A 26356-nucleotide genomic window follows, 5' to 3' on the forward strand; every position below is an offset into this window, starting at 1 on the left:
AATAGAGGACTGGATCCTAGAGGAAGTGGGGACAAGAACAAGTTTGGTTGTAGAGGATGAAATCATAACATATTTGGAAAACATAGTCTTGTCTTGGGTAGGCACAAAGTTGCTTTTACAAGTTGTAACTGATTTTTCCTGTGAAGGTTGTTCTGTGCCACTGTATAAAGGAATGCCAGGGCCAGGAAGTGGGAGTGGGTGGGTTGGTAACCGGGGGAGGGAGAGAGATAGGGAGTTTTTGGAGGGGAAACCAGGAAATGTAAATTTGAAATGTAATAAATTTGAAATGTAAATTAAAAAAGAAGAAAAAAAACAATAAAAAAATTTAAAAAAAAGGATATCATCTCAAAAACTATTGTGTAGAAACACACTCTTTTTGTGGTTACAAAACCTAAGACCAGAATGGTCTTGGAGAAATGATTAACAAACTCAAGTGAAAAGTGCTGGAATAAATTCACTTCTGTGGGGAGTGAGAGTTTTACAAACAGACACATCACATACATCATGTATAATGACCGCCCCTTCCCCCACTCTCCTTTACTCATTGTGCCTTAATGCTGAGGCAATACCCTATTTTAAATAAGTCTTCTGCTCAGTGGGTAGCACAGCCTGAGATGGCCAGGTTTCATTAAGAACTGGCTCCTAGTCATTAGCTCACAGGAAATACTGGAGAAGGATTTTGATGGCTTACAGAGGTGTGTCCTGTGCCTTACTGATGGAGAAACTGAACAGTGAACATTCCCTTACCAAGTGCATGTCCTACAGAGGAAGGCACGGTGGCATTTTTGAAAGCTAGAAGGAGATGAGATGACGGTATTTCTGTAAAGGAGGTAAAAGATTCAAAAAAATGTATCTCTTTTATTTTATGCTTACCTTGAAAATATATTTAGAACAAAGTTTGTTCATCGTGTTAATGCTGCATGCCTTTAATCCCAGCCCTCAGAAAGCAGAGACATGCAGACATTTATAAGTTTAAGGCCAGCCTGGTCTACACAGCCAGTTCCAGGTCAGCCAGGGATACACAGAGAAACCCTATGTTGAATAACAAACAAACAAATTAAAAAGTGTGATTTATTTTCTGATTTTCCAAAGTGTCTATACTGAATATATATTGTTTCTCTAATTAAAAAAAATTAATACTCTCTTAACTGTCAACTTCTTAAGTCAGTCATTGTGTGGTCATTTGCAGCCCCTGGAGTCAATACTTCTAGGAATAACATCACCTTGTTAATTGTTTTGGGTCAATCCAAGGTTTCCTCAGAGAATGCCTGCTTATTTAATTGAAGAAAACACCTTCTTTTTACAAGGCACTACCTTTGGGTAGCTGAAAAATTCTCTTTATTTTTTGGATGACTGCTTGTTAAAACACAACATCCAGGGGGCCTCTATTTTGGATTCAATATTTTCTACAAGAGTCTGCATCATTGATTCCCTCTTTGGTTTTTAGTATTCCATCTTAGGGAGGACAGTGGAGCTGGAGAGATGGCTCAGTTGTTAAGTGCACTTGGCTGCTCTTCCAGAGGATTCGAGCTCCACTCCCTGCACACACATGACAACTCACAATCACTTGTTGCCTTGTTCTAGCCCCTGACGGCACTGCGCACACCTGGTTCACAACATATAGGAGGGTACAGTACCTATACACATAAAATAATACCTTAAAAAGGACAGACCCGGGCTGACATTACTAGCACAAGCCTTGGTGTGTGAAAGCAGTGGGAATCTTGCTTGTAAGCTGTGAGCTTCTATCCTGAACCATCCAGGGGAAACTCAATTCCAGTAGGGACACAGCAGGAGGGCTGGAAATGAATTCCTAAGTTCATGAGGAGTCCTGATAAATCCTGTGACACTGAGGCATGAAAGAGAATTAGACCCCAATCCACATGGCTTACAGTTTCTACACTCAGGAAGGCTTTACATCATCAATTTCAAAAGCCTTGAGGACCATTTAGAAAGCCAGGGAACCATCTGTCTCCATCTAGTTTGGTCTGTACATTCTCCTTTTAAATAGAAATTTCTAAGTTCTTTACGTTTTTTATTTCAATCATTTTCTGAGATAAGGTCTTATATAAACAGGGATCTAGGTTTAAGATAGCCTTAAACTCCTCCTGGCCCTCCTGTCTCCACCTCCCAAATGCAGGCTCATAGCCACATCCACTACATTCTCAATGTTCTTCAATCCCCTTTATCTTAGAACATCGATATTACAGGACCCTTGTTCCCACCAGGTGATCTAGAGCAGTGCTTCTCAACCTGTGTGTCACTATCCCTTTAAGGGTCACATGCCAGATATCCTATATACCAGAGATTTACATTACAAATCATAATATTAGCAAAATTACAGTTATGAAGTAACAATCAAATGATGTTATGCTTGCAGGTCACTGTAACTTGGGGAACTGTATGTATTAAAGGGTCACAGCATCAGCAAGGCGGAGACCCACTGTTCTAGAAGAGAAAGATATAATACTGATTTTACATTAGTCAAAAGTTAGTACTTTTTAGAAGGATAAAAAAAGAAAGAAAGAAAGAAAGAAAGAAAGAAAGAAAGAAAGAAAGAAAGAAAGAGAGAGAGAGAGAAAGAAAGAGAGAGAGAGGTAGGGAGGGGAAGGAAGGAAGGAAGGAAGGAAGGAAGGAAGGAAGGAAGGAAGGAAGGAAGGAAGGAAGGAAGGAAAATCAAATTGCTTTTGTTGAATCTAGTCAAAGGAGGTAAGATTGGTTGTCTCTTCTTTCTTACCAGTTATTTCTTTTCCTTTAAGTGACTTTTGAAGATCACTTAAGAGCTCTGTTCCTCTGGTATCTGAGAGCTTTAGTACATTGAGAACAGAATCCTATGAGGTGCCATAGTGAGAAGAAAGAATGGTTTCTATGAGTCAAGTGTTAGGAAATCTGTCTGCCACATTGTTCTAAGACATTTGCAAGATGTGCTAAACCATACAAACTCTGCAGTAAATTCTGTTTGTTCCACTTCAGTCTTTATTCTATATGTTTGGGACTTTGGACTGTTTTTCCCATAATACCTCACAAACTTTGAAAAATGCTCTTGAACCATTTATACATTGTTCTGAGAGTGAGCATCCTGTATTTTTTTGTATTTCTTTTGGTGTCAATGTAATCTTTGTGGCATACTAGATGGGGGACACAATTCTGAGTGTGTGAGAATTGTGACCTGATTCTTAAGGTCACAAACACCTTGCTAGATGTCTAGTAAGCCATGGAGTCATGGGACTATTTACCTCCATAGCACAATGAGCTGGAGAAACTTCTTCCAACTCTGTTTCCCCAGGCTAAGCATGAAAACTTAGTTTCTCTTCATTGGATAAAAGTCTTTGTGTTTCTTTTAAAATGGAGGTTGTTGGAGTGATGGGAAGGGTCTGGGTTAAGCCTTCCCATCATTTACCATGATCAACTTGAGTTGATAAGAGGGCACACAACCCACACTCTGGGTCTGTGACCCTTGGATGACCCTCCGACAGTATGTTCCCCTCTCACAGACTGTACACATACTCCTGAATACATCAAAATCTTTTTCTTCATTATCTGACCTTGGCAACCTCTGCAACTTACCCTGCTCTACTGTAGCTTCCTCTATTTCAGGAGAGGCTTGAATCTCCTGAGCTTGCCCTTCCCTGCCTTTATTCCAGCAGTAGGAATAAGGTATGGTAAGGAGCATGGCTTTCACATACAAGACCCACAAGTGGTCTGCAGCAGCTGTCTGTGTAATCCACTCTGACAGATGTGTAGCAGAGTGAGTCTTTGTCCACGTTTCGCTGTAAATTCATATTACAGGCCTCAATTTAAAACCAGTCTACTTTGGAACAGGTCCTGTGCCTTTGTATTTTTGGGCATTTAAAACCTTGCAACCAGGCTTCTTAAAAGAGAAGTATAAGCCTCCTGAAGGCAGAAGCCATGTTTTATTTATCTTCATGTATGAATAGTACAGTGTAACTGATCAATGAAAATTCATTAGACACACCAATTATCGTGAAGACATTTTAGAGGCCAGATCCCGGTGATGTGTGATTATATTATACAGAGAGCCCTGGGAGTACAGAACTACGAAAGCAGACAGCCCAACATCTGGCAGTAGGGTTGGTCAGTTCAGTGGATGTCACATTTCTGAAATGCCTGCACAGTTTTTCTGGAAGGTTCTGGGTGTGTTTGTTAATCTTGGAGGTAATCAGAGTTTGGATGGGGGGGGAGTTACTCTGTGCTGTGGGGAAAAGTCACTCAAAAAAAAAAAACTTTAGCCATCAGAACACAGGAAAATTGGGCTGGTACAGCAAGATTGACACTGATGCAATATTGTTGTGAACATGTTGTTTTGCTCTAACTTGACAACTGACCAAGCAATGGTATATTATGGCCCATTTCCCCTGGAGTAGGGCGAGTCAAATGCCCAGCACTGCATTTGGCTACAGGATCTCCTCAACTGACTTTAACCTGGAACGTGTCCCCAACCTTTTGGTGAAAAAGGTCTCTGTTTGTTTGTTTTTTTAAGATTTAATTTTATAAGTGTGTGTGTGTGTGTCTGTGTCTGTGTCTGTGTCTGTCTGTGTCTGTGTCTGTGTGTGTGTGTGTGTTTAGGCATTTTGGCTGTGCAGCAAGTACATACATGTCCCCAGTAAGGCCAGAAGGTGTCAGAGCCTCTGGAACTGGAGTTAAAGACAATCGTGAACCATCATGTGGCATCTGGAAATGGAACCAGGATCCTCTGGAAGAGCAGCAAGAGCTCTTACCTGCTCAGCCAAGTTTGTAGACTCTCTGTAAAGAAATTGTAAAAAGAGAGATGTAGCTATGCTTGGATAAACCTGTAACCTTAGCTCATTACAGAGGGAGGCAAAGGCAGGAGGATTTCAGTGAGTTTGTCTCCAGCCTTAGATAGCAAGTCCTAGGTAACCCAGGACTACACAGTTGACTCAAAAGAAAATAAAAAGGGAATCACATGAACCTTCCAGCCCTAAGTGAGGCATCTCTATCTCCCCTCCAATGCCCATGGGCCAGCACAGAAGACCTGGTGCAAAGATCATAAGAGCTGGAAGTAGGAAGGGGACCAGTTGGGAAATAGGAAGGGGTCAGAGGAGTGGGAAGACAGAGGTAGTAGAAATGCGCATGGCCACAGTGAATCAGACACATAAAACTGTAAATATGTATAGAGTAACAAAAATGAAATTGGAAAGCTACACAGCCCACCTACACCATCAAAAGAAACATTCCTCCTTTAAGTAGCTCTTAAGAAAAGATTTATTATCTATATTTTATTCTTATGGATATTTCACCTGCATGTTGCTATGGATGCTGGGCATCCACACAGGCCAGAAGAGGGAACTGATTGTGAGCTTCTGTGTTGTAGATGCTGGGAACCAAACCTGGGTCATCTCTGACAGCAGCCATTGCTCTTAACCTCTGAGCCATTTCTCCAGCTTGGGCTTTGTATTTTTTAAATGACAGTTTTAGGTTCTGAGCTAAATTCAGTAGAAAGTGCAGATGTCCTGAACTGTATAGTCTTCCCCATTACCACTGTATCCCAGCAGCATGGTATGTGTGCTCGCATGGTGGAGCCTCAGTCACCTTTGAGATCTATGGTTTGCTCTCGGTGTCACAAGTGATTTTGGTGGATGTGTGATGCTCTATTACTGTATGCTTGAAATCATCCCATGGCTTTAGAAATCCTCCTCTCTGGTTCTTCGCTTCTTCTCCACAAACTCATCGACAACCACTAATGTATTTATTATCGCCTTTATTTTGCCCTTTCCCAGAGTATCATAGAGTTGAAAGCATATAGGAGTTTTGTAGTGAAATTTTTGATTTCTTTAAAAACACAAAAGTGTTGTGTAAATATGTTTATGTTTTAATCCCAGGTGTGGGATATAGGTATGCTTTATATTGTCCACAACAGCTGACAAGGATTTGTCTTGTGCTCTGGCAGTGGCATGATTGTGCCAGCTGGAAATAGTTTGCATATGGAATAATGGGTACTATTGAGAAGGTATGAGAATGTCAGAGCCTTGAGAGGGGATGGCAGTTGCTGCTCCCATTGTTGCTGCTGCTGTTCTGTGTTGGTTGCTGGTTGCTGGTTGCTGGTTGCTGGTTGCTGGTTGCTGGTTGCTGGTTGGAGATATCCTGACTTAGGGAAAGATTGGACTTGCCCCCAAGGAACTGGATGCCCCAAATTAGTGGGAAGTAGTCTAAGGATATCAATGTCCTCTTTCCCCTCTAACCTTCTCCCTTTCCTATCTAGTTTTAGGGGGTGGGAAGGGATAAGAGTAGAAAAAAAGTAGTAGGGAAAAGAACCTGATAAAGTAGCCAAAAGTACAGTTACACACTTTGCTTCTTCAGATTGTTTGTTTGTTTGTTTGTTTGTTTTTACTATATAAACATGCATTTAAGATTCCCCTGTGTTTTCCATGACTTGGTGGCTCATTTATTTTCCTGTTGATGTACCACAGTTAATTTTTCAAGACTGTCTTGTTTTCCTTCTGATGTTGACAGTTACAATAAAGCAGCTTGCTATGGCTAATCTTGATTTTCAATTTAATAAGATTGAAAAATACTCAGAGATTAGTAAAAAGATATTCCAGGGCTGTCTGTGAAGGCATTTCTAGAGACTCTTAGATTCTGAGGCTCTGACCTACTGAATGGATTAAAGCCTTGATGGAGTCATAATCTGGTGGTGAAAAGGAGGACATGGAGCATACCTAGTGAGAGGAATAGGTTACAGAAGGTGTGTCCATGGGGACCAGTCCCTGGGCCCCCTCGGTGTGCTGTGCTTCCTGTCAACTATGGGGTCATAGTAACATCATTTCCCTACTCTCACCACTGTCTTCTCCTGCCTATGGGCACAGAAACAACAGAGACAAGGACTGAACATAATCTCAAACAACCATGGGAGAAATAATGCTTCCTCTTTTAGGCAGGCTTCTTAACATTGGGCAAGGGAAGGGGTGCCCAGAAGCCATGTAGTTTTTAATTGATAATCTCAGTGCTAGCGTTGGGTTAATTCCTTATGAATTGTTGGTCAGAGATGCAAAAGATGCGCCCCAAACAATAAAAACTATTGCTGATACAGTTGGATACCAGAACTAGTGGTAGGACCTTATAGCTGCAGGCACCACATACTTTGGTTATAGGACATGGGAAAAAAAACGGGACTGAGCTAGAAGCTCCTTCCCTCCTGACTGATATTCATAGTACCAGAGATGCTATCTCTTCTGGCTGCTGGAGGAGAATTGATGCCAGCTGTCCTGCTTGGCTGTGGACCCTGCTTAATACACTTTTGACATATCTGGTAAGATGTGCCAACTGAGCTGGACAGTGGAGGCGCATGCCTTTAATACCCAGCATTTGGGAGGCAGAAGCAGGCAGTTTTCTAAGATCGAGGCCAGCCTGGTCTACAGAGTGAGTTCCAGGACAGCCAGGGATATACCGAGAAACCCTGTGTCAAAAAACTGAGACAGAAAGAGAGAGAGAGAGAGAGAGAGAGAGAGAGAGAGAGAGAGAGAGAGAGAGAGAATATGTGTCAGCCTATACAATAGTGGCATGGATTATTAAAGGAACAGTCAATAACTTCACAATTGGATTTAAGGTCCTCTCCATAGGTGAGAATTCATATCTGGTACACTAGGCTAGTAGGAAAACCTCTAGATAGGAGGCTCATGGGGACCGACTAGGTAAACAACTGTGGTTGTCTTTTTCAATGGATGCGATCGACTGGTCAAGTTACCTGCTAAGCATTTCTGCTTCCTATGCACATAGACCATCACTGCTAGTACTGCTGCTGCCTGCCTTAGTTATGGAGAAAAACGGACAATGGATGGTGCCTGCTGGTGGGATGACTCAGAAACAAAGGCACTGCTGAGGTAGCATGGTTACCCAGTGCTCAAAGAAAGCCCACAGATGGCTCACCCTTGTCAAGGCTCAGGGAGCATTGTGCAAGAAGCAGCAGACAGAATGTAAGAGATGGATTTTTTTTCCCTTTGGATGTAACAGGGATGTCAGAGGTACAGTCCCAGCCAGTGTTTACATAGGTGCTGGAGATCTGAATAGTGGTTGTAAAATTAATTCTTTTAATACAAATTTAACAGTGAATTACTATAGTGGCTGTATTTCTTTATCCTAGCTACTTCCCTATAACCACATGGAAAAACTAAGATTTATTTTAAGACTTCACCTTACTATCTGGGAAGTTTAATAATTTAAATTAACCCCTAAGCTAGTCTGACTACCTTCCAGCCTAGTTTCCACAATTCTGTATTTCATTATTGGTCTGGCTCTTTGGGATTCAGGATTGTTTCCGTGGACACTCTCTAGACCCCTTCCTTGTGGCTCCAACTCCAAAACTCCTTCTCCTCCTGCTTCTCCTTTTCCTCCTTATCCTCCTCCTCTTCCTCCTCCTTCTCTTCCTCCTCCTCCTCTTCCTCCTCCTCTTCTTCCTCCTCCTCTTCCTCCTCCTCCTCTTCCTCCTCCTCTCCCACCCCCTCTCTTTCCCTGTCTCTCTCCTTTCCTCCCTCCCTCCCCTCTCTCTCTGTCCCTCCTTCCCTTCCTCCCTTCCTCCTTCCCCTAGATGGGAGAAGTCCAGCCCTATTCTTTCTTTTATCCAGCCATTGGGTGATCAGCATTTATGGACAATGCATAGAATAAATGGTAAGCATTGTTTACTCAAACTTGAGACTTGCGATTCTTGCTCTAAGCATTGCAAGGCCCTGTCTGGGTTGAAACACGTTATTAGAGCAGAGAAATCAGCATTTGAATAACACAAGGATAACCTTTACACCATGCACAAAACCATCATGCCTACAAGTGGTATGTTTTATGCTTACATTTGTATAGCAAAGGCTTCAACCAGTGAACCACCCCCAGTCATTTGTCACTGTAGTTTTAGAGCCAAAGATCTTTCCTACAGACTAGTTTCTTGCTACCTGTCCACAAAGAGCCAATTAAAATGGCACTTGGTGATGAAAAGGAGAAAGATTTGAGCAGTGTGCCACATGACATAGAGGCCTGCATGCAGGGCCCCATCATCTCCAGTCTGTCTTCAGGGCATGAATGTGAGCTTTTCTGACATTTATCTGTGCTTCACTGGCAATGTCAGCTTAGCTGAGCACATCTGTTCTGCTCTAGTCTCGTCCACCCCTTCTCTCTTTTAGTGTCAGCTTCTCTGGGCAACCCTGCCTACCCCTGGCCTTGTCCACCCCTTCTCTTTAGCAGGGCACCTCTGATAGCTCTGTCTTGTCTACCCCTTCTCTTTCTCCTTATTCCCTCTTCTTTCATTTTCTATCCTAAGAACACAGCTGGTCTGGTTTTCTTTTTTTCTTTTATGGGTTTTTTTCTTTGGACTTAATTCATTTATTTTTCTTGTATAAAAACCCTTACATGGTAGCCACAGCTGGAGCCTGGATCCTCTTAACAGAGACTCTGGTCTGGGTTTCTACAAGCTTACCAGTGAATTCCTGATAAGAAGACTTGGTGAACATAGTCTCTTTCCAGAGTGTGGGGGTCAGGTAGCTGCTGGTCTTAGAAATGGCACAAAAGGCGGCCTTGGCAAAGTTGCCCAGGGTGGCAGTGCAGCCTCTGGCTGAAATGTAGTAATCACCTATACCAGCCATCATCAGGAGCTTCTTGGGCATGGGAGCAGAGACAATGCCAGTGCCTCTGGGGGCAGGGATGAGAGGCACCTGCACAGAGCCAAGTTGCCTGTCACCTTGCATAGTACAGTGTGGGGCTTGCCAATCTTGTTCCCCCAGTAGCATCTCCTCACAGGGACAACAGAAAGCTTGGCCAAGATGATGGCCCCTTGGATGACAGTGGCAACCTCCTTGGAGCACTTAACACCAAGACCAACATGACCATTGTAGTCCCCAATGGGGACAAATGCCTGTCCGCTGGCCAGCCCGAGTCTGCTGAGTCTGCTTCTGCACTGGCATGATTTTCAGAACCTCATCCTTTAGGGATGCACCCAGAAAAAAGTCAATGATCTCAGACTCCTTTATGGGAGAATAGGTAGATCTCTTCCAAGGACTTCATCTTCATGTCCTTAACCAGGTGGGCCAGCTTGGTGATGGGGATCCACTCTTTGTCTTCAGCTTTACCTCCATGAGCCCCATAGCATCGATCACAGCAATAGCCTTGATCAAGATTGAGGCCCATAAGACCTCTGTGGAATCCTCTGCAGCCTCCTAATCCTGGGTCCCCGGGTCCCCATGGCCCTCCTCCTATACAAGCGCCATCAACCATTTGGTGTTTTCCAGAAGAAGCAAAAGAGCTGGTCTGGTTTTCACAGTCTCTGTGCTTCACTTCCCTGATGGACAGGATTGCCCTGGACCCCCTAACTGCATTCCTTTTCTTCTCTCCTTTTAGCCCAAAGTGCAGGATTGCTCTTCTATGCATATTTCATCCTTACCCCTTCTGTTTACACCTCCCTGCCTCCTTAGTCCTCTGCCAACTCAATACTAATTTTTGGTGTTATATGCCCCTCCCCCCACATCATAGGAGTAACCAATATACTAATGAACACAATATTGTCAGGATTCCCTCTGGACACATCTGATGACAGGAGCTTGAGGCAGCCAGTCCCATCTCATTCACAGGAAGCAGAGAGTGCTGGTGGCCTCCCTTTTTTCCTCCTTCCTGTGCAGCCTAGGACCCCAGCCCATGGGATGGTGTCACTCTAATGAGAATTGTCTTCTTACCTCAACCCAATATAGAAGCTCCCTCACAGCATGCCCTGTTTGACCTGAATGACTTGGTTCTGGAAACCTGACCAGGGTTGTGAGGGAATGGAGAAAGATCAGGTTCACAGACCCCTGTATAGAAAAGCTGGGCTCAAGTGCCAGTGGGCTCTGATGCAGATGTACCAGCAGCATCCTGGAAACAGTGTGCATTGATTGTAGACAGCTGTAGAGGAGGGAGGGTAGCCAATCTGGGCAGGAGGTCTGTATAGGGGAGCAGTCATATTGCAAGAGGAGGCTGTGGCTAACAGTTTCTGCTTACAGAGGTTTCAGCTAAAGGACAATGGTTCCTCTATTTCCATAGGTCTTGGATATTTCTGCAACACATATTCACTCAGGACTTCATCTGCTCCCAACAGTGTCCAGAGGTTTGTCAAAAGGCAGTCCTTTCTAACTACTTACTGTTATTGGCTTGCCTCCTCAGGTTCTGCCCTCTTCCTTTTCTTGTCAGGTCAGGGTCTTAGGCAGAACCCTACTGCTGAGATACAACATCATAACTGAGAGGAAGAGCTTTAGAAAGGAAAATCTTGGGGCTGAGAGTGTAGCTCAGCAAAGGAGGCTCAGATAAGATGACATCAGAAAGCAGACAGATACTCAAACAAGACAAAAACAAACCAAAACAAAAACAACCAAAAACCTAAAGCTAATACAAAAGTGAACGGAAAATATCATTTAAAAACAAACCTCCAAAAAACAACATTTAGAGAGGAACCTTAAGAGATTGTCTGTTTTCAGTGTGTCTAGGAAGACAGCAGAGCATGTGGAGGGTTAGCTGAAAGGGATCACACTGGCATGCAGAAGACAAGATGAAGTCAGAGAGGACACTGATTTGGCCAAGTCACTACAAGAACTCTGACAAAGGCCCTGAGAGCCAGTTTGCTCTGTGAGGAAAATATCAGATCCCTGCTGAGCTGTGCTTTCCCAGTCCTCTGTGAGATTAGAAATAAATACAGGAAGAAGGAGGAGACAGGGAGGAAGGGAAGGTGGGTGGGAGTGGGTGTAAGAGACAGCAACTATTAGTCTTTTTAAACAAACACTGTTAAACTTACCTTAATGACAAGGAATTCATTTTTAATTTCCCACAGCTTTAGAGACTTTAAGGTAAATACCCCCTCCTTTGTTTACACAAAGGCCCAGCTACATTCTCTGAATTTAAATAACTAAAGAAGCTGGCTCCTTCCCCTTTCCTTCATTTTCTTTGTACAGACGATGCTTTTAAGAGTAGTTGATGTGAGAATGTACCTGATATTTTTTTTTCTAACACACTCACCAATTTGCCTGGTGTGCTTGCTCTTCAGAGCGCACTCTTTTGAATGAGAAAAGTTTTGCCTTGTCCAGAAACTTCAGTTAGAGTGGTGGTCTCTTTTATTGTGACCTCAAACTTATTTGCTTTTAGCAGGGTAGAGGGAAGAGAGAGAAGATTTTGAGACTTTTCTCAGACAGAAGCAGTAAGCCACAGGGCAACTAAGGACGGAATTTTCTAGAAAAGTGAGAGTCATCCTCAGGGGACAGAAACAAGAAAAGTTATGAGGACTCTAAAGCTCAAAGCAGCTCTGGGCACAGATGGCCAAGACTGAAGTTATTGGTTAATAGAAGGATCCATGTTCTCAAAGGAGCCAGGCGAGCTCTCTGTGTGCTTCTGCATTGAGCCCCTCAGGTGGCTGCAGCCTCAAGTGCCTTCCATTCCATTTGCAAGAAGCACTTCTGTGCTGCCATGGTGCTAATGGTGAAGTGAAGGAATGCAGGAGACAGAGGGTGTGCAGTGACTAGGGGTTGCCCACTCTCCTCCAGATCTAGTTTCCCAGATGGAACCATCCTGCAAAGTCTTCTGAAAGAGTTGTGCTTGAAGAATTTGCCTTCCTAGGGCTTCCTTCCTTCCTTCCTTTTTTCCTTTCTTCCTTCCCTTTTTCCTTCCTTCCTTTTCTTTTTTTCTTCGTTGCTTCCTTTTTTACTTTTTTTATTCCCCACTCCCAGTATGTATGTGTGTGTAAATGTTTTCTGTGGAAGTGTGAGAATCATTTCAGCACCTTAAAAACTCCCTGGGGAGGCTTGATGAGTCTGTGTGAAGCAGGGGGATAAATGCAACTGCATGCTTGTGGGCAGAGGAGAAGCCAGGAGATGGATCTCAGTGGGCCTGAAAGAAGAAAACAGCCTACTTCAAAGTCATGGCTGCCATCATTTCCCTTGAATGCGCCATCTAGTAAGACTCCCCATCTCTCCTCTCGCCCCTCTCCACCCCTACATCAACTCTGAGAAGAGATGGTTCAAACATCCAAGCCCTGGGTTGAGATCAACTGGCACACAGTCACCTTTTCCAGATGGTCAACCTGACTGGCAAGTCCAGCAGGTGCAGTCACAGCCCTGTCTCCAGAACACACAGGCCTTATCTCCTACCCTACCTCAGACTACTATCAGTTTTCTTCAGTTCCTAGGAAAGAGGCACAATGCCCAGATCCCCGTTCCCACTTTATCAGTTCTGAGTTTCCCTAAATGAATCAAATATTGCCCAGTGTGCCAAAACAAACACATGTGGCACTCTTCTGTCTCTCTTTGTGTATGGTATTGTTGTTGCTGCTGATGCTGCTGTTGTTGTTACAGCAGACCAAATTATCTTTCAACATAGATGTTCCCAGTTCTCTTTCAGTCACTTTAGGGAAATTTTACCAGTCTATGTCAGCTTTTTCCTCGAGTAGGAACCAGTGTCCCCCACCCAAAGCCGAGGGGCCACTCATTTGTCCATCCAAGCTTATTCTTTACAGCTCACCTCCCAGGATTTCTGTGTGAAATGACCACTTGTTATGAAAAATAAGGTGGAAGGAGGATGCTGACCACTGGAACACCCTTGTCTTTCTCCTGAGAAGCAATTAAATTCAGAATGTAAGACTTAATAAGGTTGAGAATTCTAAGCAATAGAGCACAACTGGACCTTGTTGGGAGCTAGAGCAGAATCCATAACAGCTCTTAAAAAGCAGAAGGAGAGCAAGTGAAGCAGGGGAAATTTTAGAGCAAATCGTGTTGAGGAGAATTTCACAGAAAAAGAACATGCCTATACACTTAAAATAAAGTTTAATGACACAGATAGGAGAATTTGGACAGAAAAAGTTAGAAGAAGCACTCACAATGTGCACTGTACACTTAACACATATCAAATGTCTGCATGTGACAGGGATGAGTGTTAATGAGAAAGGAAAAGAAAATTTACTGCAGTGCAGGAATGTCATTTAAAAAACTGCCTTTAAAAAAGGTCAGTATGAAAAAAGACAAACAAATGTTGACCTCTGAATTCAAGCAACAAAATGTCTTCCCTCAGTGGGTCCAGAAAGGCTTGAAAACAGAAGCAGAAATCAGCCTTCAGTACTCAGCTTTGAGGACCCACAGCTTGTCACAACACTGAGCACCTTGCAGCTGGAATTGAATAAAATTGATAGAGTTAGTAGTCTGAGGTGGGGTAGGAGATAAGGCCCATGTGTTTGGAGATAGGGCTGTGACTGCACCTCCTGAACTCATAGGCAACTCAGGACGACCATCTAAAAAGGGGACTGTGTGCCTGCTTGATCTCAACCCAGGGCTTGGATGTTTGAACCATCTCTTCTCAGAGTTGATGGAGGGGGTGGAGAGGGTTAAGAGGAGAGGTGGGGGAAGTCTTATTCGATGGGCGTGATCAAGAGGGATGATGGCCGCCATGACTTTGAAGTAGGTTGTTTGCTCCTTTGAGGCCAACTGAGATCCATCTCCTGGGTTCTCACCTGCCCACAGGCCTGCAGACCTCTCGTCCCTCTCATTCAGGCTCATCAAGTCTCCCCAGAGAGCTTTTGGAGGTACCAAATTGCTTCTCAAACTTCCACAGAAAATGGCCCACATCTATTCTTCTTAGTGACTAAAAGTCAAAGCTCTTATATCTACCCCGAATGCCATTACTGTTGAGACCAGAAATGGAAGGGAGAGGGGCATCAATTCTCAGAAGGTGGGATGTTAAGATGGAGATGCCCACACATCTCCTTCCCTTTGTCCTCTTGATGTGTTGTGTTATTGCTCAGAAATTGTTCCGTACTCTTTATGGTGAGCTGTATTGAAAGATTTTCTATGTATTGTTATAATCATTAGATAGTGTTTACATAGAAATGTTTGGACTGCCTTGTCCAGAAACTTCAGTTAGATTGGTGGTCTCTTTTATTGTGACCCCAAACTTATTTGTTTTTAGCAGGGTAGAGGGAAGAGAGAGAAGATTTTGAGACTTTTCTCAGACAGAAGCAGTAAGCCACGGGGCAACTAAGGACGGATTATTCTAGAGAAGTGAGAGTCATCCTCAGGGGACAGAAACAAGGAAAGTTATGAGGACTCTAATGCTCAAAGCAGCTCTGGGCACAGATGGCCAAGACTGAAGTTATAGGTTAATAGAAGGATCCATGTTCCCAAAGGAGCCAGGCAAGCTCTCTGTGTGCTTCTGCATTGAGCCCCTCAGGTGGCTGCAGCCTCAAGTGCCTTCCGTTCCATTTGCAAGAAGCACTTCTGTGCTGCCATGGTGCTAATGGTGAAGTGAAGGAATGCAGGAGACAGATGGTGTGCAGTGACTAGGGGTTGCCCACTGTCCTCCAGATCTAGTTTCCCAGATGGAACCATCCTGCAAAGTCTTCTGAAAGAGTTGTGCTTGAAGAATTTGCCTTCCTAGGGCTTCCTTCATTCCTTCCTTTTTTCCTTTCTTCCTTCCCTTTTTCCTTCCTTCCTTTTCTTTTTTTCTTCTTTGCTTCCTTTTTTCACTTTTTTTATTCCCCACTCCCAGTATGTATGTGTGTGTAAATGTTTTCTGTGGAAGTGTGAGAATCATTTCAGCACCTTAAAAACTCCCTGGGGAGGCTTGATGAGTCTGTGTGAAGCAGGGGGATAAATGCAACTGCATGCTTGTGGGCAGAAGAGAAGCCAGGAGATGGATCTCAGTGGGCCTGAAAGAAGAAAACAGCCTACTTCAAAGTCATGGCTGCCATCATTTCCCTTGAATGTGCCATCTTGTAAGACTCCCCATCTCTCCTCTCGCCCCTCTCCACCCCTACATCAACTCTGAGAAGAGATGGTTCAAACATCCAAGCCCTGGGTTGAGATCAACTGGCACACAGTCACCTTTTCCAGATGGTCAACCTGACTGGCAAGTCCAGCAGGTGCAGTCACAGCCCTGTCTCCAGTACACACAGGCCTTATCTCCTACCCTACCTCAGACTACTATCAGTTTTCTTCAGTTCCTAGGAAAGAGTCTCAATCCCCAGATCCCCGTTCCCAGTTTATCAGTTCTGAGTTTCCCTAAATGAATCAAATATTGCCCAGTGTGCCAAAACAAACACATGTGGCACTCTTCTGTCTCTCTTTGTGTATGGTATTGTTGTTGCTGCTGATGCTGCTGTTGTTGTTACAGCAGACCAAATTATCTTTCAACATAGATGTTCCCAGTTCTCTTTCAGTCACTTTAGGGAAATTTTACCTGTCTATGTCAGCTTTTTCCTCGAGTAGGAACCAGTGTCGCCCACCCAAAGCCGAGGGGCCACTCACTTGTCCATCCAAGCTTATTCTTTACAGCTCACCTCCCAGGATTTCTGTGTGAAATGACCACTTGTTATGAAAAATCAGGTGGAAGGAGGATGCTGGCCACTGGAACACCCTTGTCTTTCTCCTGAGAAGACAGAATGTAAGACTTAATAAGGTTGAGAATTCTAAGCAATAGAGCACAACTGGACTTTGTTGGGAGCTAGAGCAGAATCCATAACAGCTCTTAAAAAGCAGAAGGAGAGCAAGTGAAGCAGGGGAAATTTTAGAGCAAATCGTGTTGAGGGGAATTTCACAGAAAAAGAACATGCCTATACACTTAAAATAAAGTTTAATGACAAAGATAGGAGAATTTGGACAGAAAAAGTTAGAAGAAGCACTCACAATGTGCACTGTACACTTAACACATATCAAATGTCTGCATGTGACAGGGATGTGTGTTAATGAGAAAGGAAAAGAAAGTTTACTGCAGTGCAGGAATGTCATTTAAAAAACTGCCTTTAAAAAAGGTCAGTATGAAAAAAGACAAACAAATGTTGACCTCTGAATTCAAGCAACAAAATGTCTTCCCTCAGTGGGTCCAGCAAGGCTTGAAAACAGAAGCAGAAATCAGCCTTCAGTACTCAGCTTTGAGGACCCACAGCTTGTCACAACACTGAGCACCTTGCAGCTGGAATTGAAGAAAATTGATAGTTAGTAGTCTGAGGTGGGGTAGGAGATAAGGCCCATGTGTTTGGAGATAGGGCTGTGACTGCACCTCCTGAACTCATAGGCAACTCAGGACGACCATCTAAAAAGGGGACTGTGTGCCTGCTTGATCTCAACCCAGGGCTTGGATGTTTGAACCATCTCTTCTCAGAGTTGATGGAGGGGGTGGAGAGGGTTAAGAGGAGAGGTAGGGGAGTCTTATTTGATGGGCGTGATCAAGAGGGATGATGGCCGCCATGACTTTGAAGTAGGTTGTTTGCTCCTTTGAGGCCCACTGAGATCCATCTCCTGGGTTCTCACCTGCCCACAGGCCTGCAGGCCTCTTGTCCCTCTCATTCAGGCTCATCAAGTCTCCCCAGAGAGCTTTTGGAGGTACCAAAATGCTTCTCACACTTCCACAGAAAATGGTCCACCTCTATTCTTCTTAGTGACTAAAAGTCAAAGCTCTTATATCTACCCCGAATGCCATTACTGTTGAGACCAGAAATGGTAGGGAGAGGGGCATCAATTCTCAGAAGGTGGGATGTTAAGATGGAGATGCCCACACATCTCCTTCCCTTTGTCCTCTTGATGTGTTGTGTTATTGCTCAGAAATTGTTCCGTACTCTTTATGGTGAGCTGTAGTGAAAGATTTTCTATGTATTGTTATAATCATTAGATAGTGTTTACATAGAAATGTTTGGACTGCCTTGTCCAGAAACTTCAGTTAGAGTGGTGGTCTCTTTTATTGTGACCCCAAACTTATTTGTTTTTAGCAGGGTAGAGGGAAGAGAGAGAAGATTTTGAGATTTCCTCAGACAGAAGCAGTAAGCCACAGGGAAACTAAGGACTGATTTTTCTAAAGAAGTGAGAGTCATCCTCAGGGGACAGAAACAAGGAAAGGTATCAGGATTCTAAAGCTCAAAGCAGCTATGGGCACAGATGGCCAAGACTGAAGTTATTGGTTAACAGGAGGATCCTGTTCCCAAAGGCCCAGGCTGAGCTCTCTGTGTGCTTCTGCATTGAGCCCCTCAGGTGGCTGCAGCCTCAAGTGCCTTCCATTCCATTTGCAAGAAGCACTTCTGTGCTGCCATGGTGCTAATGGTGAAGTGAAGGAATGCAGGAGACAGAGGGTGTGCAGTGACTAGGGGTTGCCCACTCTCCTCCAGATCTAGTTTCCCAGATGGAACCATCCTGCAAAGTCTTCTGAAAGAGTTGTGCTTGAAGAATTTGCCTTCCTAGGGTTTCCGTCCTTCCTTCCTTTTTTCCTTTCTTCCTTCCCTTTTTCCTTCCTTCCTTTTCTTTTTTACTTCTTTGCTTCCTTTTTTCACTTTTTTTATTTCCCACTCCCAGTATGTATGTGTGTGTAAATGTTTTCTGTGGAAGTGTGAGAATCATTTCAGCACCTTAAAAACTCCCTGGGGAGGCTTGATGAGTCTGTGTGAAGCAGGGGGATAAATGCAACTGCATGCTTGTGGGCAGAGGAGAAGCCAGGAGATGGATCTCAGTGGGCCTGAAAGAAGAAAACAGCCTACTTCAAAGTCATGGCTGCCATCATTTCCCTTGAATGCGCCATCTAGTAAGACTCCCCATCTCTCCTCTCGCCCCTCTCCACCCCTACATCAACTCTGAGAAGAGATGGTTCAAACATCCAAGCCCTGGGTTGAGATCAACTGGCACACAGTCACCTTTTCCAGATGGTCAACCTGACTGGCAAGTCCAGCAGGTGCAGTCACAGCCCTGTCTCCAGTACACACAGGCCTTATCTCCTACCCTACCTCAGACTACTATCAGTTTTCTTCAGTTCCTAGGAAAGAGTCTCAATCCCCAGATCCCCGTTCCCACTTTATCAGTTCTGAGTTTCCCTAAATGGATCAAATATTGCCCAGTGTGCCAAAACAAACACATGTGGCAGTCTTCTGTCTCTCTTTGTGTATGGTATTGTTGTTGCTGCTGCTGCTGCTGTTGTTGTTACAGCAGACCAAATTATCTTTCAACATAGATGTTCCCAGTTCACTTTAAGTCACTTTAGGGACATTTTACCAGTCTATGTCAGCTTTTTCCTCGAGTAGGAACCAGTGTCCCCCACCCAAAGCCGAGGGGCCACTCACTTGTCCATCCAAGGTTATTCTTTACAGCTCACCTCCCAGGATTTCTGTGTGAAATGACCACTTGTTATGAAAAATAAGGTGGAAGGAGGATGCTGGCCACTGGAACACCCTTGTCTTTCTCCTGAGAAGACAGAATGTAAGACTTAATAAGGTTGAGAATTCTAAGCAATAGAGCACAACTGGACTTTGTTGGGAGCTAGAGCAGAATCCATAACAGCTCTTAATAAGCAGAAGGAGAGCAAGTGAAGCAGGGGAAATTTTAGAGCAAATCGTGTTGAGGGGAATTTCACAGAAAAAGAACATGCCTATACTCTTAAAATAAAGTTTAATGACAAAGATAGGAGAATTTGGACAGAAAAAGTTAGAAGAAGCACTCACAATGTGCACTGTACACTTAACACATATCAAATGTCTGCATGTGACAGGGATGAGTGTTAATGAGAAAGGAAAAGGAAATTTACTGCAGTGCAGGAATGTCATTTAAAAAACTGCCTTTAAAAAAGGTCAGTATGAAAAAAGACAAACAAACGTTGACCTCTGAATTCAAGCAACAAAATGTCTTCCCTCAGTGGGTCCAGAAAGGCTTGAAAACAGAAGCAGAAATCAACCTTCAGTACTCAGCTTTGAGGACACACAGCTTGTCACAACACTGAGCACCTTGCAGCTGGAATTGAAGAAAATTGATAGTTAGTAGTCTGAGGTGGGGTAGGAGATAAGGCCCATGTGTTTGGAGATAGGGCTGTGACTACACCTCCTGAAATCATAGGCAAGTCAGGACGACCATCTAAAAAGGGGACTGTGTGCCTGCTTGATCTCAACCCAGGGCTTGGATGTTTGAACCATCTCTTCTCAGAGTTGATGGAGGGGGTGGAGAGGGTTAAGAGGAGAGGTAGGGGAGTCTTATTTGATGGGCGTGATCAAGAGGGATGATGGCCGCCATGACTTTGAAGTAGGTTGTTTGCTCCTTTGAGGCCCACTGAGATCCATCTCCTGGGTTCTCACCTGCCCACAGGCCTGCAGGCCTCTTGTCCCTCTCATTCAGGCTCATCAAGTCTCCCCAGAGAGCTTTTAGAGGTACCAAAATGCTTCTCACACTTCCACAGAAAATGGCCCACCTCTATTCTTCTTAGTGACTAAAAGTCAAAGCTCTTATATCTACCCCGAATGCCATTACTGTTGAGACCAGAAATGGTAGGGAGAGGGGCATCAATTCTCAGAAGGTGGGATGTTAAGATGGAGATGCCCACACATCTCCTTCCCTTTGTCCTCTTGATGTGTTGTGTTATTGCTCAGAAATTGTTCCGTACTCTTTATGGTGAGCTGTAGTGAAAGATTTTCTATGTATTGTTATAATCATTAGATAGTGTTTACATAGAAATGTTTGGACTGCCTTGTCCAGAAACTTCAGTTAGAGTGGTGGTCTCTTTTATTGTGACCCCAAACTTATTTGTTTTTAGCAGGGTAGAGGGAAGAGAGAGAAGATTTTGAGATTTCCTCAGACAGAAGCAGTAAGCCACAGGGAAACTAAGGACTGATTTTTCTAAAGAAGTGAGAGTCATCCTCAGGGGACAGAAACAAGGAAAGGTATCAGGATTCTAAAGCTCAAAGCAGCTATGGGCACAGATGGCCAAGACTGAAGTTATTGGTTAACAGAAGGATCCATGTTCCCAAAGGCCCAGGCTGAGCTCTCTGTGTGCTTCTGCATTGAGCCCCTCAGGTGGCTGCAGCCTCAAGTGCCTTCCATTCCATTTGCAAGAAGCACTTCTGTGCTGCCATGGTGCTAATGGTGAAGTGAAGGAATGCAGGAGACAGAGGGTGTGCAGTGACTAGGGGTTGCCCACTCTCCTCCAGATCTAGTTTCCCAGATGGAACCATCCTCCAAAGTCTTCTGAAAGAGTTGTGCTTGAAGAATTTGCCTTCCTAGGGCTTCCTTCCTTCCTTCCTTTTTTCCTTTCTTCCTTCCCTTTTTCCTTCCTTCCTTTTCTTTTTTACTTCTTTGCTTCCTTTTTTCACTTTTTTTATTCCCCCCTCCCAGTATGTATGTGTGTGTAAATGTTTTCTGTGGAAGTGTGAGAATCATTTCAGCACCTTAAAAACTCCCTGGGGAGGCTTGATGAGTCTGTGTGAAGCAGGGGGATAAATGCAACTGCATGCTTGTGGGCAGATGAGAAGCCAGGAGATGGATCTCAGTGGGCCTGAAAGAAGAAAACAGCCTACTTCAAAGTCATGGCTGCCATCATTTCCCTTGAATGCGCCATCTAGTAAGACTCCCCATCTCTCCTCTCGCCCCTCTCCACTCCTACATCAACTCTGAGAAGAGATGGTTCAAACATCCAAGCCCTGGGTTGAGATCAACTGGCACACAGTCACCTTTTCCAGATGGTCAACCTGACTGGCAAGTCCAGCAGGTGCAGTCACAGCCCTGTCTCCAGAACACACAGGCCTATCTCCTACCCTACCTCAGACTACTATCAGTTTTCTTCAGTTCCTAGGAAAGAGTCTCAATCCCCAGATCCCCGTTCCCACTTTATCAGTTCTGAGTCTCCCTAAATGGATTAAATATTGCCCAGTGTGCCAAAACAAACACATGTGGCACTCTTCTGTCTCTCTTTGTGTATGGTATTGTTGTTGCTGCTGCTGCTGCGGCTGTTGATGCTACAGCAGACCAAATTATCTTTCAACATAGATGTTCCCAGTTCTCTTTAAGTCACTTTAGGGAAATTTTACCTGTCTATGTCAGCTTTTTCCTCCAGAGTAGGGACCAGTGTCCCCCACCCAAAGCCGAGAGGCCACTCACTTGTCCATCCAAGCTTATTCTTTACAGCTCACCTCCCAGGATTTCTGTGTGAAATGACCACTTGTTATGAAAAATCAGGAGGAAGGAGGATGCTGGCCACTGGAACACCCTTGTCTTTCTCCTGAGAAGACAGAATGTAAGACTTAATAAGGTTGAGAATTCTAAGCAATAGAGCACAACTGGACCTTGTTGGGAGCTAGAGCAGAATCCATAACAGCTCTTAAAAAGCAGAAGGAGAGCGAGTGAAGCAGGGGAAATTTTAGAGCAAATCATGTTGAGGAGAATTTCACAGAAAAAGAACATGCCTATACACTTAAAATAAAGTTTAATGACAAAGATAGGAGAATTTGGACAGAAAAAGTTAGAAGAAGCACTCACAATGTGCACTGTACACTTAACACATATCAAATGTCTGCATGTGACAGGGATGAGTGTTAATGAGAAAGGAAAAGGAAATTTACTGCAGTGCAGGAATGTCATTTTAAAAAGGTCAGTATGAAAAAAGACAAACAAACGTTGACCTCTGAATTCAAGCAACAAAATGTCTTCCCTCAGTGGGTCCAGAAAGGCTTGAAAACAGAAGCAGAAATCAGCCTTCAGTACTCAGCTTTGAGGACCCACAGCTTGTCACAACACTGAGCACCTTGCAGCTGGAATTGAAGAAAATTGATAGAGTTAGTAGTCTGAGGTGGGGTAGGAGATAAGGCCCATGTGTTTGGAGATAGGGCTGTGACTGCACCTCCTGAACTCATAGGCAACTCAGAACAACCATCTAAAAAGGGGACTGTGTGCCTGCTTGATCTCAACCCAGGGCTTGGATGTTTGAACCATCTCTTCTCAGAGTTGATGGAGGGGGTGGAGAGGGTTAAGAGGAGAGGTGGGGGAAGTCTTATTCGATGGGCGTGATCAAGAGGGATGATGGCCGCCATGAATTTGAAGTAGGTTGTTTGCTCCTTTGAGGCCCACTGAGATCCATCTCCTGGGTTCTCACCTGCCCACAGGCCTGCAGGCCTCTTGTCCCTCTCATTCAGGCTCATCAAGTCTCCCCAGAGAGCTTTTAGAGGTACCAAAATGCTTCTCACACTTCCACAGAAAATGGCCCACCTCTATTCTTCTTAGTGACTAAAAGTCAAAGCTCTTATATCTACCCCGAATGCCATTACTGTTGAGACCAGAAATGGTAGGGAGAGGGGCATCAATTCTCAGAAGGTGGGATGTTAAGATGGAGATGCCCACACATCTCCTTCCCTTTGTCCTCTTGATGTGTTGTGTTATTGCTCAGAAATTGTTCCGTACTCTTTATGGTGAGCTGTAGTGAAAGATTTTCTATGTATTGTTATAATCATTAGATAGTGTTTACATAGAAATGTTTGGACTGCCTTGTCCAGAAACTTCAGTTAGAGTGGTGGTCTCTTTTATTGTGACCCCAAACTTATTTGTTTTTAGCAGGGTAGAGGGAAGAGAGAGAAGATTTTGAGATTTCCTCAGACAGAAGCAGTAAGCCACAGGGAAACTAAGGACTGATTTTTCTAAAGAAGTGAGAGTCATCCTCAGGGGACAGAAACAAGGAAAGGTATCAGGATTCTAAAGCTCAAAGCAGCTATGGGCACAGATGGCCAAGACTGAAGTTATTGGTTAACAGAAGGATCCATGTTCCCAAAGGCCCAGGCTGAGCTCTCTGTGTGCTTCTGCATTGAGCCCCTCAGGTGGCTGCAGCCTCAAGTGCCTTCCATTCCATTTGCAAGAAGCACTTCTGTGCTGCCATGGTGCTAATGGTGAAGTGAAGGAATGCAGGAGACAGAGGGTGTGCAGTGACTAGGGGTTGCCCACTCTCCTCCAGATCTAGTTTCCCAGATGGAACCATCCTCCAAAGTCTTCTGAAAGAGTTGTGCTTGAAGAATTTGCCTTCCTAGGGCTTCCTTCCTTCCTTCCTTTTTTCCTTTCTTCCTTCCCTTTTTCCTTCCTTCCTTTTCTTTTTTACTTCTTTGCTTCCTTTTTTCACTTTTTTTATTCCCCCCTCCCAGTATGTATGTGTGTGTAAATGTTTTCTGTGGAAGTGTGAGAATCATTTCAGCACCTTAAAAACTCCCTGGGGAGGCTTGATGAGTCTGTGTGAAGCAGGGGGATAAATGCAACTGCATGCTTGTGGGCAGATGAGAAGCCAGGAGATGGATCTCAGTGGGCCTGAAAGAAGAAAACAGCCTACTTCAAAGTCATGGCTGCCATCATTTCCCTTGAATGCGCCATCTAGTAAGACTCCCCATCTCTCCTCTCGCCCCTCTCCACTCCTACATCAACTCTGAGAAGAGATGGTTCAAACATCCAAGCCCTGGGTTGAGATCAACTGGCACACAGTCACCTTTTCCAGATGGTCAACCTGACTGGCAAGTCCAGCAGGTGCAGTCACAGCCCTGTCTCCAGAACACACAGGCCTATCTCCTACCCTACCTCAGACTACTATCAGTTTTCTTCAGTTCCTAGGAAAGAGTCTCAATCCCCAGATCCCCGTTCCCACTTTATCAGTTCTGAGTCTCCCTAAATGGATTAAATATTGCCCAGTGTGCCAAAACAAACACATGTGGCACTCTTCTGTCTCTCTTTGTGTATGGTATTGTTGTTGCTGCTGCTGCTGCGGCTGTTGATGCTACAGCAGACCAAATTATCTTTCAACATAGATGTTCCCAGTTCTCTTTAAGTCACTTTAGGGAAATTTTACCTGTCTATGTCAGCTTTTTCCTCCAGAGTAGGGACCAGTGTCCCCCACCCAAAGCCGAGAGGCCACTCACTTGTCCATCCAAGCTTATTCTTTACAGCTCACCTCCCAGGATTTCTGTGTGAAATGACCACTTGTTATGAAAAATCAGGAGGAAGGAGGATGCTGGCCACTGGAACACCCTTGTCTTTCTCCTGAGAAGACAGAATGTAAGACTTAATAAGGTTGAGAATTCTAAGCAATAGAGCACAACTGGACCTTGTTGGGAGCTAGAGCAGAATCCATAACAGCTCTTAAAAAGCAGAAGGAGAGCGAGTGAAGCAGGGGAAATTTTAGAGCAAATCATGTTGAGGAGAATTTCACAGAAAAAGAACATGCCTATACACTTAAAATAAAGTTTAATGACAAAGATAGGAGAATTTGGACAGAAAAAGTTAGAAGAAGCACTCACAATGTGCACTGTACACTTAACACATATCAAATGTCTGCATGTGACAGGGATGAGTGTTAATGAGAAAGGAAAAGGAAATTTACTGCAGTGCAGGAATGTCATTTTAAAAAGGTCAGTATGAAAAAAGACAAACAAACGTTGACCTCTGAATTCAAGCAACAAAATGTCTTCCCTCAGTGGGTCCAGAAAGGCTTGAAAACAGAAGCAGAAATCAGCCTTCAGTACTCAGCTTTGAGGACCCACAGCTTGTCACAACACTGAGCACCTTGCAGCTGGAATTGAAGAAAATTGATAGAGTTAGTAGTCTGAGGTGGGGTAGGAGATAAGGCCCATGTGTTTGGAGATAGGGCTGTGACTGCACCTCCTGAACTCATAGGCATCTCAGAACAACCATCTAAAAAGGGGACTGTGTGCCTGCTTGATCTCAACCCAGGGCTTGGATGTTTGAACCATCTCTTCTCAGAGTTGATGGAGGGGGTGGAGAGGGTTAAGAGGAGAGGTGGGGGAAGTCTTATTCGATGGGCGTGATCAAGAGGGATGATGGCCGCCATGAATTTGAAGTAGGTTGTTTGCTCCTTTGAGGCCCACTGAGATCCATCTCCTGGGTTCTCACCTGCCCACAGGCCTGCAGGCCTCTTGTCCCTCTCATTCAGGCTCATCAAGTCTCCCCAGAGAGCTTTTGGAGGTACCAAAATGCTTCTCACACTTCCACAGAAAATGGTCCACCTCTATTCTTCTTAGTGACTAAAAGTCAAAGCTCTTATATCTACCCCGAATGCCATTACTGTTGAGACCAGAAATGGTAGGGAGAGGGGCATCAATTCTCAGAAGGTGGGATGTTAAGATGGAGATGCCCACACATCTCCTTCCCTTTGTCCTCTTGATGTGTTGTGTTATTGCTCAGAAATTGTTCCGTACTCTTTATGGTGAGCTGTAGTGAAAGATTTTCTATGTATTGTTATAATCATTAGATAGTGTTTACATAGAAATGTTTGGACTGCCTTGTCCAGAAACTTCAGTTAGAGTGGTGGTCTCTTTTATTGTGACCCCAAACTTATTTGTTTTTAGCAGGGTAGAGGGAAGAGAGAGAAGATTTTGAGATTTCCTCAGACAGAAGCAGTAAGCCACAGGGCAACTGAGGACTGATTTTTCTAGAGAAGTGAGAGTCATCCTCAGGGGACAGAAACAAGGAAAGTTATCAGGACTCTAAAGCTCAAAGCAGCTATGGGCACAGATGGCCCAGACTGAAGTTATTGCTTAATAGAAGGATCCATGTTACCAAAGGAGCCAGGCGAGCTCTCTGTGTGCTTCTGCATTGAGCCCCTCAGGTGGCTGCAG

General features: G+C 44.2%; 1 long non-coding RNA gene and 1 pseudogene across 40 annotated transcripts; both read right to left on the minus strand.

Moving 5' to 3' along the window:
* Positions 1–1317: 1317 nt before the first annotated feature.
* Gm3287 lies at positions 1318–26144 on the minus strand. Of its 40 annotated transcripts, none has more exons than XR_003951042.1 (10): positions 25162–26144; positions 22594–24761; positions 22376–22504; positions 19593–21975; positions 19058–19178; positions 14004–18459; positions 13492–13580; positions 4616–4764; positions 2738–2831; positions 1318–1849 (listed from the first exon to the last, which is right to left on the minus strand). It is a non-coding gene; the product is annotated as a predicted gene 3287 (long non-coding RNA). The 40 variants fall into 40 exon arrangements; XR_003951068.1 differs by lacking the exons at positions 1318–1849; positions 2738–2831; positions 4616–4764; positions 13492–13580 and having other exon boundaries at positions 13777–14132; positions 16298–16386; positions 16801–16929; ... (2 more) ...; positions 19593–19721; positions 21785–21975; XR_003951064.1 differs by lacking the exons at positions 1318–1849; positions 2738–2831; positions 4616–4764; positions 13492–13580 and having other exon boundaries at positions 13777–14132; positions 15561–15667; positions 16298–16386; ... (1 more) ...; positions 18353–18459; positions 19090–19178.
* On the minus strand, positions 9334–10261 carry Gm8194 (predicted gene 8194; annotated as a pseudogene).
* Positions 26145–26356: the final 212 nt, after the last annotated feature.

Source organism: Mus musculus, chromosome 14, assembly GCF_000001635.26.
Source record: "Mus musculus strain C57BL/6J chromosome 14, GRCm38.p6 C57BL/6J".
Taxonomy (NCBI): Eukaryota; Metazoa; Chordata; class Mammalia; order Rodentia; family Muridae; genus Mus; species Mus musculus.